The following is a 21,365-nucleotide window of genomic DNA, read 5'->3' as shown; positions in this document are numbered from 1 at the left end:
ACACTCCAGCCTGGCTCACCCCGCCCCCTCAGCCCGGGTTGCGTGGTTATTTTACCAACACCGAGGGAGGGAGAGAGCTCGAGGAGGTAGAAAAGGGGTGGCTGGAAGCTCAGGAGATATTCTTCCCAATCCCCCACGTCCCCTCCTTTTTTTTCACATCTTTTAACCTTCAAGGTAAAGACTTTATAAATATGAAACGATAAACGTGTCCGCTGGCTCCCAGGCCCGCCTTCTGCTCGCGGGGCTCTCGGGTGCGGGGCCTTGCCCTTCTCTCCATGGTCCCCGGAGTCGGGCCGGTTCGGGCGCTTGGGCCGCGCGCAGGGGCCGGCCTGGTGCGCTCCGCCTGTGGCGCCTTCTCTCCCGGGCTGCTGCCTCGACAGCTGCTTGTAGCTACAGTAATTAGACTGTCAGTGCTTGTTAGAGGAGAGCGGGGAGAACACGCTTCTGACAGCAGATTCCGAGACTCCCCAGTTTGTTAATTTCTAAGAGATCTTTAAAGCATTAATTGAGGTCTCCCCAACTCTCCCCTCCCGCCCCTCTCCCCAACTCCTCCCTTCCCAAAAATATCTTCAGGAGAAGAGAATTCTCTCCGCGTGGAAGCAGTGTTTCCCGCAAAACTGCCAGGCCGCCCCCTACTCACGCGCATACACCCTATTTTACATAGACGCATATACGCGCACTTGTATACGCGCGGTTAACTCCGCGGAGGCCTCGTCCAAATAGGAACCAGGCTTGCATTTAAAATAATAATAATAAATAAGTAAGTAAGTAAATAAATAAATAAATAAACTGGGGGGTGGGGGGGAGGGAAGCAGAAGTCGGGAAGAAAAGAGAAAAGCAGCAGGCTGATTACGAGGTGTCAAAACTGCCAGGAGCAAGAAGGTGATAGCAATCAGGGGTGAGAAGAGTGCGGCATTCGTGCGGGGCAACTAATTATCCGTCTCATTTGAGAAGAGCAGCATTTGAGGCAGCAGCGTTCGCCTGCTGAACGGTGACAGATTGGCGCGGAGGAGAGGGGAGGTGTTAAAACAATGGAGCCGGGCGCGCGAGCGCTGCTGCATGCTAATCAGCCCTCCCTCCGCCTGCCTGCCGCGCTCCCTCCTTCCCCCCCGGCCTCCCTCCTCCGCGCTCCCTCCTCCCGCCTGCGGCGCTCCCTCCTTTCCAGCGGGCCCGCCGCCGCCCGCTTCCTGCTCCCTCGCTTTCCCGCGCGTCCTTCCCGCCGCTGGCAAGTGGAACCCAGCCACCGCTATCGCGTTCCTCGCAGGTCGGGAGCCCCCGCGCAGCCCGCCGCGGGCATCCTCCATTGGGCCCGGCCGTAAGCGCGCGGCGGGCCGGGGCCGCCCCGCGCTGCTGCGCCACGCGCCGAGGGCCGGCCTGCTCCGGGTGCCCACCCCTGGGCGCCTCCTGGGGGTGGGGCGAGGGCCCGCGCTCTCGCTTCCACCTCGTGCGGAAGAGGCCCAGGAGCCTGCATTCTCGTGCCCACTTGCTCTCTGCTGGTGGATTGAACGAGCTGGGCAGCGAGTGAGAACCCAAGCGAATTCACGAGGGGCGAAGGGACAGGGGGGACAGGCAGGAGTGGGAAGAGAGTGGAGACCAGAAAGGCAAGGAAGGCCCCTGGAGTGACTGCAGCTCCGACGCCCGGCCCTAGGACGGCTGCCGCCTCACAGGCCTCCCGCGGCCCGCAGCCCGCTCCGGGGCAGCCGGGCAGCGGGCGAGGTCAGCCCCTAGCAAAGGCTCCCTCGTTGAGCCCCGCAGGCACCCCCAGAACCTTCCTCGGTCCACCAAGCCAGAATAGCGCGCACGACTTAGAAATCAGAGAGAGGAAGACAAAGGGCCGTCGCAGTAGTTGTGCCTCCAAGGCTTGACCTCCTGACCCAAGACTAGACTGGAACTCCAGAGACACCCCCATTAAACTGTTGCTGGTGAGAGAAAGCCTTTAAGAAAACGGCCACCCCACCCTCTGTCGCTTAGACTTGGAGGCAAGAGGGCGCCGCCGGGGCATTTCTGGAAGCGCAGCTCTGCCTGGTTGCTCTTCTCAGTGCTCTGACCTGAGTGAAGTTGCTCTCCCGCCAGAGGAGAATCCAGAACCTGAGTCTCTGCTCTACCTCTTGAGGCAGGCAGGCCCAGGACCTGAGGTTTTGATACAATTTCCTCCTACCTTTTTGGTTTAAAAGCTGATTGTTGAGCTCCAAGCTTTTGCTTAAAATGCTCTTTTACCTATACCCTACATTTTTACTATTCTACGTCTTATATAAACTACCCTTAGAGATTAAAACATTGAAACACTGCCGTTTTTGTGGCTTCAGTGGGTTAAAGGAAGCATAGCTTCAGAGGACTGGTAGGAATTTGGACTGAACAAGAATGCGGTTCCTTCCAACGTGTTCTGTGCTATTTAGCTAAGCAGGTGTTTAAATTAACATCATAAAACTTCCTTCCCCAAAAATGTAGGTGGAAAAGGAAAGCCCCTGAAAGATAATCCAACCAGTATAATTTTTTTTTCTGCTGACCTTTACCATTGCATCAATTTACACACACAAATGTTCGTTTAAAAAAGATCAATTTAAAATGTGAAGATTCGATAAAGCTGTCATTTATACCTGAGTTTCATTTTATAGTATTCTCTCTACCCCTCCCTGTTTGTAATGTGTCATAGTTAAAATACAACACAACAGAATAAAATAAAAATGACGAGTAAATTTTGGTATTTTAGATCATCATCACTGATCTAGTCATATGAAAACCTGCACAAACACACAGAATGAATCAGTTTTCCTTTTAGAAGATGCCCAAGGCATACCAATACAATAGCTGAATGCAAAATTGTTGGGATCTACAACAGAATAACACAGAATGTTTAAAAGTTTTAAAACTGAGAATTCTTAAAAGAGTTACCTCAAGAATTTTGTATAAATAATGGGGTTTTTTTGTTTTTTTGTTTTTTTGTTTTTAGCTTCTACTCCTTGGAAAACCACTAAGCAGGCCTCTCTACCCTCACTGCATCACAGACTTCTCGGTGCTAGAGTATTATCTGGCATTTGGAAAACTCCCTGGCATGGGAATCCGTTAAAATAGCAACCTACCTAACAGGAAAAAAAAAATTGTACTTTACATTTACTAATGTAAATTTGGAGATTCAGGTGCTCCATCAGCATCAAAATTAACCAACTCATTAACTATTCATTGAACTTTTCTTCATTAACCAATTCTATAGAACCAAAATCTCTCTCTGAAGTGGTAAACCTATAGTTTTGAACCTATAGTTCAAATACATTTAGTTCAGTTCCATGCTGTGTATATATTTCTAATATCTAATCAAACTCTTTACCTTCCAGTGTCTTGGTTGTTGTTACACATTTAATGCAATTTCTTCTCAGTCTACAGACTTCACAGATTTGCATGGTTGTTTTAATGGTGTATTTACAGTAAGTTTTTATTTGCACATAAGGACAAAAAGGTGAAGTGAAATTTGGTCCCAATGGAAACCTGTTAGGTTCCCTGAACATATGGCTCATTGGGCTGTTACTTCCTTTTTGAGATCATTTTCCAAGATTTTTTAATATATACATCAATTTGACACCAGTTATAAAGCAAATATATTGGCTTTGAAGATGCCTCCACCTGGGGCATATCTCTCGGTAACAACCCATCTAGTCAGGTGGACCTCTGAATGTACTGGCTTCCAAGTCTCCAAGAACAGGGTATGATTTGAAACCGGTCAGAACTGACAGTTGCTTTACACTGTCTTTGAAATCAGGTAGTTCTTTGGATTCTTAGAATGCCACAATGATTTGATGAATACAGCTCAGGGGAGACTGCTTAAAACTGTTTTTAAGGAGGCTGCGCATTTGGAATACACAGTATTACAATGACTCCTCTCAGTAGATACAAGTGATGTAAGTCTCATTTATTGAAAGTATGGGATGCCAGCTTAAGACTTAAGGGGAAAATCACAGCACTTTGAAAAAGATGTAAATGTTCAATTGGTAAAAAAGGGGGGAAACCGTGCTAAAACATGTGCCTATTTCCATTATGCTTAATTTACTATTCAAAACAAGTTTTTCCTAATAAGCTCTATTGTTTCTTTCTGTTTTGTAAAATTTAGTATGTGTGAGACAAAAACCAGATTCAGAATGTGAATGAAGTCTGTTTAGCGAAAGCTTGTTGGAGCTCACAGCACAAGGAGGGCCTCACATTAAAAGACATACCACTTTATAAACCCTGATCGGATGTAAGGAAGTGAGTTTCTTGGGTCTTTTCTAGAACCAGTTACAACTAGATTGCTAATTTCCTCCAGCCTCAGAGCACCTCATGGATGAATTCATATACTTAAAATGCAGCAAACACTAGAATATTGAGAATGATGATACCACGTATATTTACTAAGTAACTTTAGCTTTCTTTTTATCGTGGTCTTCTTTCTCAGGTCTCATTGCCCTAATAGGACTCCGCGGTAGGTTCTCAAACGTGTTATCTGTCCCCTTGTCCTGTTTGTTCAGGGTTAAGTCTTTGCTCACCCTTCTCCAGAGTATTTGCACCTGCTTATGTACCTCTTGATGTTGAACTGGTCTCCTTCATTTGAATATCCCCTTGGAATCTGGAACGCCTGGGTAACCTGAAGTGTGCCCGTGATTCCTTTGTTGTTTAGAGCTGCATCATGAATACATTCCTTAAATATCTTACTTATATCTTTTGGAAGCAGAATACAAAAGATAAGTCATCACTTACTAATTAATTCAAGGAATAGTTGTTTTTGAAATAACAAAATCTTAAAGACTGCCTAATCCAACTTTCTTTTTGTGTGGATGAAAAAACCCAACAAACAATAAACCCCAAATAAACTGCATTTGAAGAGAATGACTGAGCCCTCAAACCCACTCAAATTGTTAGAACCCAACTCAAGCTCTCCTGTCTTTCAATCCACTATTTTTTCCATAATAATCCTTCACCTTAAAATAACTATACTTTTTCACTGGCTTTGTACTTGGCTTCATAGGAAGCTTAAATCATTCTATCAAAAGTCTTTTGTACACCGAGGACTAACCATTATACCAAACCACAGGGACAGTGGGGAGGCTGACATGACCTGACCATGGGTGGGGTGTATCATTTAGGGATTATCCATTTATCACCACCCTAAGGCAGGCCTCAGAACATTTCTGCTGGGAGGAAGAAGCACCTTAGTGCACTGAACGTCAAGCATTTCTCTTTCCTTGCTCCAAGCAGCAAGTGTTGGAATGTAATTTTGAAGCTTAAGACACAAACTAAGGGAGGAGAGAAAGTAAAAGAGATTTGCATCTCAAAAGCTTGGAGTTAAACCTCACCATAACACCCAAACCACAACGCTAACTTTAATTGTCTAAACTCTAAACCGAAGGTTAGATGTTTGTAAGGTAAAGAAAAAAAAGTAAACCAGTATGAATTGGAAGTGAGCCTATATATTTTCTGAAACTATCCAACTGGAACTAAAACATCCCCTAAACCAAACAAATGTTTCATTGGTTCAAGAGTTGGCCATCACTTGTCTCAAGATGGCCCTGAGGCCCATGAGGAGGTCTCAGCATTGTATTATCTTCCCTTACATGTTGGTGAATCAACTCTGGAAACAGCTCTCATTAGACAAATAGTCTCTCCCTTTGCAGTTGTTAAAGGGGCAGCCTGTGTGGGTGTACTCATGCTACTTCAAGCAGTTGGCTTAAAAGGAAGGCAAACTCACTGGGAATCTAAAGTATCAGTAAGGGTGATAAAGCTTCCTTGAAAAAGCTCTCACTAACCAGGACTGAGGGAGAAATGCAAGCAGCAGGCTTCCACCGTTCAGCTTTTCGATTCACACACACACACACACACACACACACACACACACACACACACACACACACACACATTCCAATATGCAAAGACCCACTGTTTCGTTTTTCTTGAGGTTTCTATCACTGGCATTTTGAAAGTCTTTTCTTTCAGCATCTGTAAGACCTGGATGAGATCTGTTTATAGGTGAGAGCTCTTGAGAAATTTCAAAGCAGATTTTCCTTTTCCCTTCCACCTTTAAAAGTTTTCAGGTCCCAACTTTGTCTCTTTCGGAAACAAAATAGATACCAACGAGTAATGTGGCTCCATACTAAGTGGTGGAAAACATCTAATCCTGACATGAGAGTCCCACTGTCACTGACACTCTACTTCCAGGCGGGCTCTGGGTGCTCTGTCCTAGCCTGGAAGGGAGCCGGCCTCCCGGAAGGAACCCTGGCCCATTTCCTAGTCAACAATGACACCGCCACTTCTTCCAACAAATGAGGACATTTCCACGTGTTTCCATCATTTCTTCCTCCACCCTACTATATGCTTGGAAAAGGATCCTGTGAAGGCAACTCATTTCCTTTCAAAGTCAAAGTCCCATTGAAAAGTCCTTACTATCCTGATTATTCTATTAATATACATCAGAGCATAAGCCTTGCTTTTTTTTTTAGTTAGTATTGCCAGATTTGGCAAATAAAAATACAGGATGCCCAGTTAAATTTGAATTTCAGATAAACAACAAATCAATTTTTACTGTAAGTATGCCCTATGCAGTATTTGGAGCCCTATTTTTAATATATCATTGACTTGTAACGTTGTGAAATTACTTAACAGATTTTCCTCTAGGTTTTTTTTTTTCTTTTTCTTTTTTCTTTTTTTGCTCTTTGTGGATTTTGGGGGTGAGGGTGATTGGGTGTGAGGTAATTACCTCTTTTTGTGCCTGGAATTGTCTTTCTTCCTTTTTCATTCCTCAAGGGAGATCTCAGTGCCTCTTAAATCTCTCTCAGCATTTGCTGTACAAACTGCTCTCCTTGCTTTCGATCGTACAGTGTTTTGTGTTTAAATGTGTGTTTATATAGTCTCCTCCATGCTACGGTGAGCTTCTCCAAGTGAGAGACTCCGTGTCGCGTGGCTTCCTCCCTTCCGGAGTTGCCGGGCCGCTTTCCACCTCTCCCTCCAGGTGGGGCAGGTGGGTGGGGAGGCGCGCCCCCGAGGGCTTCCCTCCCGCCTCTGACCCGGAGCCGGAGCAGAGGGCAGACTGAGGCTCGGGAACTGGGCCCCTGGAGCGGACCGAGAGGGAAAGGAGAAAGCGAGGAGGGCTTTTCGACCCTTGCAGCCCAGCCCTGCGAAGGGTGGAGGGGCCTAGGCAGGCCCTTCCTTGAGGCCTGCACTGGAGGCCTGCGCGCTGCGAGGACCCGCCAGGCCTGGAGGCCGGGAGCCGAGCCCGGGGCTGGGGAGGCCGGAGAGCGGCGCGGGGGGCCGACCGCTCCGGGCCCGGGGTCCCGAGGGCCCGGGAGGCCGGCCCCGGCTCCGGCTCCCGGGCGGGAGGCCCCCAGGCCCTTCCCCGCCCGGCCGCGCCGCTCTGCGCCTCGCTCCAGCCGGGCGGTTCTTCCCCTCATTTGTTGCATTGTTTGCATTAATATGAATATCTTGTTCTGTTTGTTTTGTCTCCTGGGAGCCAATAAAGCTGTGAGTTTTTTCTTTACACCAAATGCAGCTCTACGGGCGATCAATCAATGGGTAGTCTTCGGATAATCTGTGAGAGTGAGAAATCTAATAAAGCTAGCGACTAAAAAAGGAAAACAATCTATTTTTCTCTTAGGTTAACTACGTCAGGATGAGTGTGTTCCACTTTTGCTGCTTGAGGTGGGTTTAACTCTCGTTCTTGTTTGGTTTGGTTTGGTTTTGGTGTTTGAAACAAATGGATTAAAATGTCCGGGTGGGAGGGGAGGCGATCTGAGCGGAGAGTGAGGAGGAGAGGGATGTTTAGGGGCCTCTTAACAGTTTCTGATGATTGGTCGGTTCTCGCAAGAAGAGGAAAGAAGGTACTTTCTCCTGTCCCAGAAAAAAAAAAAAAAAAATGCGAGAGATGTAAGATTCTATGAAGACGCACTTTGGCGAGGAGGGCCTGCCTCAGTGTTCCAAGCAGACAGGAAATGTAAATTAATAACGAAGGAAGCTAACTACTGATAATAAATCAAGTCATTACGAGGGGCCCTCGCCCCCATCGCTTGTTCGCTCCAGCTAGACGCTAAGCTCCCCAAATGCATTTTTGGAAGTCCCCTCAGCTCTCCTGAGCCATGCAGTAAAGACGAGAAGGATCTTCTGCTTGCCGCTGCGCTTCTCCTCACGGCACAATGCAACCTAAATCATTTATAAACAGATCAAAATAACAATCTGAATTATCTAACATTAACAGCTGAACTGAAGAGCCCAAGACTATGTGATGAATTGTTAAATTGCAGTAGCATTGTTTTGGATTGCTAATTAAAAAAAATAAGCAAACCCCATGACTCTAGATATGACAACTGAAAATACCCACAAATTATTTAATAAATGAAGCGTCTAACAACTTTAACACTTCCTGGTCGCCTTGTTAATAAATGTAATTTGAGGTAGATTTTAAAAATCTTCAATCTAAACAGTGAATTCATTACGCGCCATTCAGATCTCTGGATGCCTATGGACTTCTTGGAATTAGGTGTTAAATAGACAAAAGTGAACCAAACTGCCTTTAAAAGCACAGCATGACCATGTAATTCTTTTTCCAGTTTGTGGTAAAAAATGATGAAACTTCTTTCCAAGTAGCTATCACCCAGATTTAGTGTGAAAAGTAGTGTAATTGTAATTCACGCCATCAGGGTCTATCGCTGATAGACGATCAGCTGTTCTGTAGTGGGGAGAGGCTTTCTTTTCAAATAGGAAAGCTGCCAAGTGCTCTGCGATACCTCCAGCAAGCTTATCGGATTGAGTTCAGAGCCAAAACAGCAGCTGCACACATATGCAAATTGGCAATTAATAGTATAACATTCTGCAAAAAAAAAAAAAATGTTTAAAAAAATTTTAAAGAAAATAGAAAGAAGCTACCTGAACATTAACCTCCACTGTAACTGAGACTTCTAGGATGAATGACTAAGGATTAATTACCCTCTGGAGAGGACTTGCTCTTTATTACCTTCTCTCCTGCAGATCAAGTCTTTGTTGTCTTGCTGAACACAGCAATGGACTCTACAGGAAGAAGTTTAAAAATAACTAAAAAGCCCTCATATTTTGATTCCAGAAAAGGGGGAAAATTAAGTCCCTTCCATTGATCATGCTTTCTCATACACAGAGATCACAGAGCAAGAGCTTTAGCGTCCTCGTGGCAAAGACATTTTGTTCTGGATGTCACCATCTCCTTCCACTCCAGCTTGCAGGAGGAGCAAGCTTCACGTCCTGGGGGTGCTGCCTGTCTCTGTCTTGATTTCTGTCTGTCTCTTCCTCCCATTGACAGGAATGCCGTTTCTAGGCTTCACGCAGCAGTAGCAGAAATCCAGCAAGATTTATGATTTATGTTGCCCAGCATGTAGAAACACAACAGTCTCAAATGTTTAAAGAAAAAAAAATCATATGAATGTGTTAAATGTCTTGACATCCTGGTGCCCCACCCCCACCCCACCCCAATTCACACACACACAAGTACACTGTTTTCCCTGGTAGAGTCAGGTAATAGTCGTGGCTGGAATTAGGTTGACAACCTAAGGCCTAAGAAGGGCCTGGCATTTTCACAGTGGGCTTTCCCCAATACTTGGGAGTCTTCCTCTCCCTCTAGCTTGGGGGTGGGGTGGTTAGTAAATGTTTCAGATAATCTGTGAATTCTTAATAGTCATAGTTCCATGGTTGAAGATCTGCCTGTTTCTGGGATGTGGCAGGTTTGAGAAACCTTGGTGTTGGGGGTTTTACAGATACTTCCAAGTTCCAGGAGTTTGGAATTTGGGTGAGGATCCTGATTCCCTTCAACATGCAAAAGTGAAGGAGGTTTTATTTTGCTCTGTTTTTCTGGATGTTCTAGGGGTGAGATTGTATTGGTCCTGGCTGTAACGTGGACCGTAAACGCAGAGCTGTGGCCATTACCTCTGCCTTTTTCTCCTTTTCTCCTCTACACATCTGAAGGTCCCACTTTCAGTTCTATTACAAATCAAGTGTGCCTTTATTTTAAAAACATTCTTTGTCTTAGGCCCTAGGGACACTTCTTTTATAATCTGAGACAAATTTGGGATTAACATCCCCCTTGAAAGCAATACTTTTCAATGCCACTATGGGCTTTGAAGCGTGAATACCAAAATGTTAATAGAAAATTCACCCATGCAGAATTTAAATATATTTGTTTATATTTCTTGGAAAAGAAGATTTTGGATAACTGTCAATTAAGCATACAATCCCATTTTGGGTGCAAAAAATTTTGAGCTTCTAATAAGAAGGACAAATTTTTTTTTCCCACTAAGTGACCAACTCTGGGTCAGTAGATTGCACTTTCTAAATACTTACGATTAACAGAACTTTTTTTTGTCTGATTCCAATAGAAGTAGTGTATGTTCTGAAAATTTAAGGTACAGGAGAAAAATTGTCAAGCCTGTATTCTGTTCATAAGTAAGATATTATTTTTCTTGACTTGTGATCCAATTTGAAAGCATTGTTAGGCTTTTCTATTTTCTTTTGACTAAATGAAAAGTGGTTTAAAATGATATAGCAAGTCAACTGGAAAGTTGCTTTTGAATAAAACAGAAAAGTGGGAATGCCAACTTTCTTTCCTTCTCTATAACTTCATTAACATGGTTGTATAGACATTTGCATGTAAAATGTAGTTAACAAAAATTACGCAGAAGTAAATTTAGTCCTTTAGTGCCTACCTCTATGGTAAAATCAGACCATTTGGCATAATTTGAAGTCTTCCAAGAAGCCTGGTTTCCACCTGGAAAATAAATTACTAAATTTGAATGTGTTACTTATACTATGGTGAGTTGTCTATCTGTTAACATTTTATTTTAGTGCATATACTAGAAGTTGTATTTAGAGTTTTCTAAAAATGTCATCTGTCAAGGTAGAGAATTATAATCATATAATTATATCCAGGGAAGGTGTCCTGACTTTAGATTATTTTGATGCTGTCACAAATATGATGCATTTTTCAAAATTCAGAATGCCACAAGTTCCTATGTTTCATTGTCAAATTTTGAGATTAATTTAGATTAGCTATAACTGTTATAATCATAGTTTATTTTCTTTGCATTTATTAATACACAGATAATGTTTATACAGGGTTCAAGGTAACACGTATGCACTATCAGAATATCGGGCTGTATTATTTTGCTCCATCTTTAAATGGAACTTCATCTCAAAAATTTCTGATATAGCATATTTATCAAATCATTGTTATAGCGTCAATTCAATGTATCCTACTGTTTTGAATCATAAAGTTTGTAGTATTATAAAAACTATTTTGATTAATTAAAGATTCTCTGTCATAGGACACAAAGTATCACAATGAGGTGGTTGATGAGATGTCATAGGCAGTGAAGACAGCACTGGATTAATTTATCCAGATGGAAACTATGTCTTATAATGCTGCAGGTGTACACAGCAGAAAGAGATGAAGATCGGGACCATGGCTCAGTAAAAACTCATTACCACAGCTAGGGACAGGGGGAAACGATGTGTCTTATTAAAATGTGTTTGTTAAGTTTTTCTTCATCTGAAAGGAGAACACATTAACCTTCTAAAGGAAGCAGTGTTCCTTTCTGAAGGGTATATTTTCTAAATTGAATAAACAACCAGAACAGGTATGGCTGTGGGACTGTATGCTTTCAAGACCAAAGACTTTACAATTAGGTCCAATATAGCCAAACATGTCTAATTCCTATACCATTTTCAGGATAATTATAATTTTATGTTTGTCATTTTTTTAGTCTGAAGTGTTTTGTGAGTCCAGGTGAATATATAATAGATACCACCTTCTGTGGAGTTGAAAAGAAGAAAAATCTTGATTCATACTTAAAGATGCTATATTTGAACAGTATGATGTTAAAATATTTTACTTAATATTTAATATCACAGGGCATTTATTTTGGAGAATTTATCTGGAGGACTCAGCACATCTTCTATGTAGTAAACTGAATGAAGAGCCTTGACTTAAGATTGTAAAAGAGTAATATTTTTAGAAAATCATGCCTCTAGGACATTTACATGGCCACTGTTTTAATAGTCTAAGCAGTGATGGTGATTGTGATGGTCATTATTATCTTTATCCACTGACGAGGAAAATGTGGCCAAGTTTAAGTCACATGGCTGGTAACGGATGAGCCCCTACGGCTGTGGGACTAGTCCTTGCTCTTCGGTGAGGCACGTCCATTCTGGTGTCTGAAGGATAGAGGGATGGGAGGTTAGGAAACCATCTCTGCCCCCTTAAAATTCCATTTTTCCTTTACTAAATCCAAAAGACTCAATGAAGTAGTCCAAGAATTTAGCAGTGTAATCGAGGTCCATTTGATTAGGAAGTCTTTATATGCCTAGAAACAGGATTGCTTTGGCACAGGCATAAAGACTCGGGCGATCTACACATCCATCCTCAAATTTAGCAATTCGAAGCAGTTAGCTACACGGACAGTTTTGTATGCATTGCTAAATGCAGACACAAAAACTGCATTTGCAAAAAGAGGAAACCCAGTTAAACTAGGTTGCAAATTTGGCCCTAATTTAGCGTAGCATTTGTGATACATATAGGTTAGAGTGACATTTATATAATGGTGTGAAATATGAGAAACTTCCAATGCTAGACACAAAGACTTTTTAAAATTGCTTTTGCCTACTTTGGTTAGTTTAAGAAACAGGAGGAAGAATTTGGTTTTTCAAGTGATGGGAAGCCTTTAAGGATGTTGGAACACTGTTCAGTCCCCTGGGGTTCTGCCTGCTGTACAATTTTAAATGTCTTTTAGCTAAAAAATTGGCCAACAAGGGAAACATAGAGATGAAATCTCTTTTTCCTTATCTGAGAAGTGACAAGCTATAGATGGGTAACATAATCCAATTGTGACTGCCAAATAAATGGTCAGCTTTGGGGGTCGGAAAGCCATAATCGTTTCTCGTAGCTAATATGACTATTTAACTGGAGTAACTACTTATATACTAGAATTTACTTTGGAGGTTTTGTCCTTATGCTCGGTTGTAGACGTAGTTTTCAGCTTAAGAAATACAGCCAGAAACAAGACTAGCTATACACACAATGTTTTCTCTAAGTGCTGCAATCATGGTACCTGAAACTATTTCCATTTCTCCAGTGAAGACCACTGGAGGGCAGTGTTTTCTCCTGTGGGAATAGCACCTGGTTTCAGATGGCGGATGCGCTGATAAATTAAAAAAGCATCTCGCTCATGGAAAATGAGTTGCTCTTCTCATTCAGGCTCTGCTTGGAACTGACCCCTCCTGTTCACATGCTGCTTATCACACTGCCAGTCAAATCAGGCAGACCTAAAATCAGATCCTAAAATAATATCACGTACATTATTTGCTACTTGGGAGTCTTTTAAAGTTTTATGTGAACGAACCATGTGAGCATTGTGCAAAGTTTGTTCTACTAATTTAAATAGCAAATGAAAGAATACATGAGCAAGAATGGGTTGTTTTAACTAGCTGCTTTGTGCTTCACAATTTTAACATTTCATTAGGTTTACATTAATTTTATTTTTAATACAATATGTATACATATGTTTGTCACCAAATCAACAAGTTAGCATTTTCTAGAAAGAACAAATTAAGAATGTTCCCTAGAGTTTATTTGCCCTATTTTGTGGTATGATTTGTTCCCTGGGAAAGTATATGGAAAAATATTTAGAAATTTTTTATTAAAAAAATGATCTGTTGCTGAGTATTAAATTTTATAATTATACTTATTTGTGTTCCCATTAATTAAAAAATGAAGGGGGATTACATAATAAAATTTAGGGAGGAGCCATTTAATCTTTACTTAAAGGAGTATAATGCTGATTGAATTCTTCTAATTATTATAGTAATTTCTTTCTTTTTAAAAAATGAAAATACTATGTATTTTAGCTCTGTGATTTTGTCTAACAAAAGATCATGATATTTTACAAAATCAACATATAATTTTATTTCATGATTTACTTGGTATATTTTTTCAATGAAATGCTGACAAGCTAACCTGAGCTTACACCTAAACAAAGCGACCCAAAGCAACCAGTCACTTGAGAAAAAAACACAAATTTCAATGTCTGCATCATAAACATTTGTTTAAAGTTTTTTTTTTTTAAGTAATCTCTACACCCAATGTGGGGCTTGAACCTCCATTGCCGAGATCAAGAGTCACACACTCTACTGACTGAGCCAGCCAGGTGCCCCAGGATTTTATTTTTATAACATTATTGCTGATTATAAAATTAATAAGTGTTTATTGTAAAAATTATGGAAATAATATAATAAAAATCACCCATAGCCCAACTAGTTAGAGATAGTCACTGTCAATATTTTAAAGGATATCGTTACAGTGTGTTTTTCTGTGCAATAATATGTATTAAAAATAATTAGAATACAGGGTACCTTATTTGTGAGCTACACTTTTCATTTAAAATACATCACAAATATTTTCCCATGTCATTAAATGTTTGTGCCCAGAATTATTTTTTTTTTAAAGATTTTATTTATTTGACAGAGAGAGACACAGTGAGAGAGGGAACACAAGCAGGGGGAGTGGGAGAGGGAGAAGCAGGCTTCCTGCAGAGCAGGGAGCCCGATGCGGGGCTCGATCCCAGGACCCTGGGATCATGACCTGAGCCGAAGGCAGACGCTCAATGACTGAGCCACCCAGCCGCCCCCCAGAATTATTTTGAATGCCTGTATGGTACACAATAGTTTACCTAACAAGTTCTTTGGCACTATATTCGGTGGTTTCTAGCTTTCCTACATTATAAGCAATGCTATGATGGACATCTCTGTAGATAATACTTGCATACATCTACAATTATATCCTCCATACAAATTCCCAAGATGGGAATTTGAGGATCAAACAGTTTTTTTACAAGCTTTAATACATAAAGCCAAAGTGTCTTCCAGATTGGAATGGTATGAAGGTGTCCACTTATCCATCTCTTCACCAACACTAAATGTTACCAGTTTTTTAATCTACTGTGATGTTTAAAAAAGAGTTCTGTTCTAGTTTTTGTTACTTTGACTCGAAATTTTTAATATATTTCATATGTTTGCCATTTATATTGTTTCATAGTGACTTGCTTCTTTCTCTACTTCATCCATTTTTTTCTATTGACATGTTTTTATTTTTTAATTTCTGAGAGTTTTTTTATATAATAAGGATAGTAACACTGTGCCATATATTATATTGTTCCAAGGTAGTATCATATGTTGTCATTGACTTTTTCATTTTTAAAAAGTAGTTTTTAAGTGAACTCTACTCCCAACATGGGGCTTGAACTCACCACCCCGAGATCAAGAGTCACATGCCCTACAGACTGAGCCAGGCAGGCACCCCGACTTTTGCATTTTTAAATTATCAGTTTCACAAATGTTTTCATTAAAATTTCTACCTGTGCTTGTACATTTAGAAAATACTCCTTATGAAGACTAGATATTCACTTACATTTCCTGCTGCATATTTAATGACTCTGGTTTGTTTTTGTTTTTTGTTTTCATTTCATGCATTTAATGCTTTAAGCAATCTGCAATTTATTTTGGCTTGTCACGTGAGGTGAAGATTTGATCATTTCTTTCCAGTTGTTCAGCAATTGTCCCTGAATAAGTATTCATTATGTATGAATGACATACTTCTTTCCTATTGATTTAAAAAGACTTTTGAATCAAGCTGAATTTATGTTCCAGAGTCCTCTTCTGAGATTGATTTCTGCTCCTCTGATTTCTCTCTTCCTCTACCTTTATCATAGTATTTTAATTATACATTCTTACATCTGATATTGCAAGTCTCTCTTCAGTAGTTTTTTTCCAAAGTCCTCTTTGTTATTCTAGCTTACTTATTCCTTATACATTTCAGAATTACTTTATTAAGTTAAAAAATTCACTTGAGAGCATATGTTTTGCTATGGAAAAATGCCCAAGATATATTAAGTGGAAAAAGCAAGTCGTAGAACAGTATGGATGATATTATCCCTCCTATAATTAAAAAAGTCAGCAAAAGCGTAAGAAGTGTGTGTGCATGCCAGTGTGTATGTGAATATGTGCCTTATAGACACATAAAAAATTTCTGAAAGAATAAACAAAAAAAATTCTTACCAATGGTTACCTTTGGGGTGTAGGAGTGGACATTGTGGGGAAGAGGAAATTTTCCTTTTTACTATGAGGTAGTCCTTTTAGGCAGTCTGGATTTAAAAACTCACCTGAAATTCTAAACAGAATTACATTCAATTCATAAATGAATTGGGACACCTTTATATAATATTGTCATTTTCCCATATAGGAACAATTTGTAAAAATTTTTGTGTTTCTCATTATACTTTTTCAATTGTTCTCAGATGGGTCCTACACAAGCTCTGCAGTTTATTATACCTCGATTTTATGTATCTACAAATATCTAAATTATATATCTATATTTATAGATTAATATACAGAATTCTAAAGATATACAATATCATAATATATATTATATAACTGTGATTGTAAAGTTAATTTGCCTCATTGAAGACTATTTGCTAATTGCTTTTTTTCTTTAAATAATTGATTTTTTAGTTTCTGAACTTGAATTTTTGTAAAAATAATCCTAAAATAATTGGTCATCTCAAGTTGGTCCATTTAAGTTCAGGCTAAAATGATTGGTTTATGTAGAAATCCTCTGATTTTACTCAATGTAATTGTTTTTATTTATATACTTATTTTGGAATCATGTAAACATGGCTTAAGAAAATAGCAATTATGAGGAATATTCTAAAATATAAATGACTGCAGAATACAATACCTGTCATTTTTTGAAATGAAATGCAAAGGAGTAATGAACAAAAATAATTATTAGTATAGATAAGATTTCTATGAATAATTTATGAGGACCTAGACAAGGAAGAAATAATAGATATGACCTATTTTGAATCCTGTAGACTTTTTTCTGTATTTGTAGTAGAAGATACTGCCATTTTAAATATTTTTTCTTTTCAAAAAGGAAGGTGTTTTATTGCTCTTATTCCTGACTATAAATATATAATATTCTCATTGTAAAAAACATTCAAATATTATAGAAAAAAAGGACTTCCTTATGTGAAGTTCAGCCACAACCCTATCATCCAGAAAAAAATACTATTAATAGAATTTTGCTTATTCTTCAAGAATTAATTCTATTCATATATATTTCATATATTTATAAAATGCGACCATACTGTGCATATTGTTTAATAGCTTCCTTTTTCTTTTCTTTTCTTTTTTTTTAAAGATTTTATTTATTCACTTGACACAGGGAGAGAGAGAGAGAGAGAGAGAGAGAACAAGCAGGAGGAGGAGCTGACAGAAGGAGAGGGAGAAGCAGGTTTCCCGCAGAGCAGGGAGCCCAACGTGGGGCTCCATCCCAGGACCCTGGGATCATGACCTGAGCCAAAGGCAGTCACTTAACCGACTGAGCCACCCAAGTGCCCCAGCTTCCTTTTTCTTTTAATGTATAATTACTGCTGTCCTTAAATGTCTATAAATGCAGATCTTCATAATTCTTAATGGCTGCCATTAAAATGTATATTTTATTTCACGGTGTTCCATAATCTGATCAGTCTTCCACTGATTAACATTTAGGCACTTTCCAATATTTTACGACGAATATCCTAAAACATCTTTTCACATTTGACACATAATTTCCTTAAGAAATGGGAATGCTAGATCAACAAGTCTGCTTAATTTTAAGACTTTGGATACATACTGCCAAACTGGCCTGCAAAAACGTCATAGTGACTTTTCTCTCAAACCTTTCCAGTATTGAGTGTTGACATTATTTTTTTAATCTTTTATAATCTGATAGGTGAAAAATGGTATTTCATTGTTCTTTTAATTTCCAGAACTTGATTACAAAGGAGATTTATTGTGTTTTTGCCTGTTTATGGTCTATTGTTATTTACATATTTATTTGTGAGTTAGCTATTCCATCCTTTCTGGGTTTTCTTCTGGAATGTATATATTATTGTTATTGACTTGTAAATGACTCCTTAAAGATTAAGAATATTAATCCTTTGTTTGTTATATCCGTATATTTCAATATATCTTTAGTCTTTGTACCTTATTTGTGTCATTTTTGCCATACAAAGTCTTTATGTGATCAAATTTGCAAGTTATCACTTAATTTAATATCTTTGGTATCATTCTTAAACATTCCCTATGACAAGATTAGTGAGAAAAGATTCTCATGTTTTATTCTAACTGTATTTATGTTTTCATATTTTGTAGTTAAATCTCTAACTTTTTAAAAATTTTTCTTTGACATAGAGATCTAACCATATTTTTTTCCAAATGGTTAATGTTATCATACCATTTTTGAGTAACCGAAATTTTTCCCATTAAGTTCTTAAATATATTGTAATCTAGTTCCAGATTTTATTTTTATCTTCTGTTTCATTTATCTGTATTAACATGATCTATATTAATGAGATTCTGAGAATATTGTTTGGGTTTTGCAGCAATAGTGCTGTGTAAAAAATACTCCCCCAAATCTCAATGGCTTACAACAACAAACATTTCTTTCTTTCTCATGGGTCGCTGGGTCAGCTATGACATTGCAAGGTTCGGCTAGATGCAAATGGACTTTGCTCCAGGGTCCAGGTCAGGCTTATGACTGTTTCACATGCGTCTTTTGTTAGAGCATATTCTTTTGGCAGGAGTTCAGGAGGGCTGGCAAAGTTTTGCCTATACTTATTTCTCAACTCAGCACATTCTCTCTTCTATCCACACTCCATTGCTTTGGCCAAGCTCTAGGTGAATGACAAAGGAAAATATATTGCCTTCCCAAGAAAGGCATGTTAAGGACTTGGAGAAAATGAAAACATATAAACAAATAATACTATCTACCTCACTGAGCCAGTTTTATTTTTAAAGCCCCAGGTGTTTCACTGTTAAATGTGATAATGGTGAAGATTCAATAATATAAATAATAAATTACTGACATCTAGTAATTCAATAAATGTGTATCTGCTTCCTCACCATATACTATAACTTTACAATATACTTTAATATGTGAAAGGGCAGATTAGCTCCTACCCCATCACTCTGTCTTAACAGCATTTTTCTAACTATACCATTTTTTCCAGGTGAATAAACAATTTTTTTATTCCATCACATGTGTTCATTTCATTAACAACTGAAAAAAAAAATCTCAATCATACTACTTTTAGAATGATGAGCAGGTTGTTTCAAGGTCTTATCGAGAAGGGATTGAGAGATTACTCTTAAGACCCATGATAATCAACATATTTTCTGTTTATTCAAAAAAATCAAAACAATACTGCACAGATTTTCAAATGATATTAAATTAATTAAGGTACTTGGTATCCTGAAAAAAATAAACTATAATTCAATGTAGGATAATGATCATATATTTTTTTTAGTTTAGAGATTTTATTTATTTATTTGACACGGAGAGAGAGCACGAGCAGGGGGAGCAGCAGAGGCAGAGGGAGAAGCAAGCTTCCCGCTGAGCAGGGAGTCCAATGCGGGCTTGATCACAGGACCCTGGGATCATGACCTGAACCAAAGGCAGACGCTTAACCGACTGAGCCACCCAGGTGCCCCAATGACCATATATTTTTTTTAATGATGCTCAAAAGAAGTAAGTGCAAGGTGCACTCATAATCATTCAGTACAATATAGGAATGTAAAGAGTGTCAGGGCAAAAGGATAGAAGAAAAAGACTTTAAGATTTATCTACAAAGTACAAATATTCAGTGTGGGAGAAAATATAATTTTTACGATTTCCTAAATATTCTTAAACAGGCAAGGGAAAATTTCTGCTCTGTATCATATATTAGTTACATTTTTGTTTGAAAATCATTTCCTGTTTGGGATAACATTTTTTTTTTAAGATTTATGTATTTATTTGAGAGAAACAGAGCACGTGCACGTGCGGGGCGGGGCGAGAGGGAGAGGGAGAGAGAATCTCAAGCAGAGTCCCTGCTGATGGGGGAGCCAGAGGCGGGGCTCAATCTAATGGCCCTGAGATGATGACCTGAGCCAAAATCAAGAGGAAAGTCAATCGAATGAGCCACCCAGGCGCCCCTGGGATCACATTTTTAAAGGAGGTGAGGAAACTGATGAGAATTCAAAGGACAGAAAAATAGCTAAAGAGATTTAAGTCCCTGAGGAAAGCTAAAGGAATTGGCATTATTTCATTGTAAAAGGCGAAAGTGTGACTTGATTAGTATTCAAAGGCAGAATTTATTTTCAGAAAAAAGATGCTGAACAGGAGTCCTCTAGGTCTAAATAAGAACAAACAATTTTTATTAAAACAGTTTAATGTGACTTTTTTTTAAAAGATTTTATTTCTAAGTAATCTCTGCACCCAACAAGGGGCTCAAACTCACCACCCCAAGATCACTGACTGAGCCAGCCAGACTCCCCGATATGACTTTTATAAGGTAGCAGTGATTGTTTGTTAGGTCAAGGAAACACTAAAGATAGATACCAAGAAAGATTTTTAAATTTCTATTTCTAGAAAGAGAAATATTTTATTTTTAAGTAAGACAATTATCCGTTTGGCTAAAACTGTCATTTGAAGGTAAGTGACAGACTAGATGAGCCCTTCCAACCAGTGTGAGCCTCTGAATTTGTCTCAAGTTGCCTAATACATTAATCTGTATTATTCATTAATAAATTAACTCAAATATTTATTATGTAGTTTAATCATAGCAATATATTGACATATTTATGCACATTTTGAACATGAAACAAAATAGCATAGTTGCCTAATTTACTCTTCTTTTTTTTTTTTTAAAGATTTTTTATTTATTTATTTGACAGAGAGAGACACAGCGAGAGAGGGAACACAAGCAGGGGGAGAGGGAGAGGGAGAAGCAGGCCTCCTGCGGAGCAGGGAGCCCGATGCGGGGCTCGATCCCAGGACCCTGGGATCATGACCTGAGCCAAAGGCAGACGCTTAACGACTGAGCCACCCAGGCGCCCCTACTCTTACTTCTTAATAAATAGCAATAGATATATTAGAAATACATTTGGTTAGTTATGTTCTGTGGATCATTTTAGGCTATTATTTATAAACATCCAACAAAATGTTGCCAACACTATGCCCACTTATTCTTGATTATAACATAGAAATTCAGAGTTTTAACTGTATTTTTAAGCATTCCTTTAAGGCTTAACTTTAGAATCATATATTTTAAGTTGTCTTCCAAAGACCCAGGTTTTAGAACTAACGTGCCCTTTTAAATGTTATTTGTTAGCGCTGTAAAACTGATTTTTCAAAGGGGGCATCTTCAATGCATTTAAAAAAGGGGTCTGTAACACAAAAACGAAGAAACTCTCAGTAAAAGGGCAATTGGGAGGAGCTGAGATATCCTTTGCTTTCAGTCCGATGAGGCACGGGCTGT

Source organism: Eumetopias jubatus, unplaced genomic scaffold (assembly GCF_037043125.1).
Source record: "Eumetopias jubatus isolate StellerSeaLion01/CBP00866 unplaced genomic scaffold, mEumJub1_p1.0 scaffold_3, whole genome shotgun sequence".
Taxonomy (NCBI): Eukaryota; Metazoa; Chordata; class Mammalia; order Carnivora; family Otariidae; genus Eumetopias; species Eumetopias jubatus.
Note: the sequence above shows the minus strand (reverse complement) of the source record.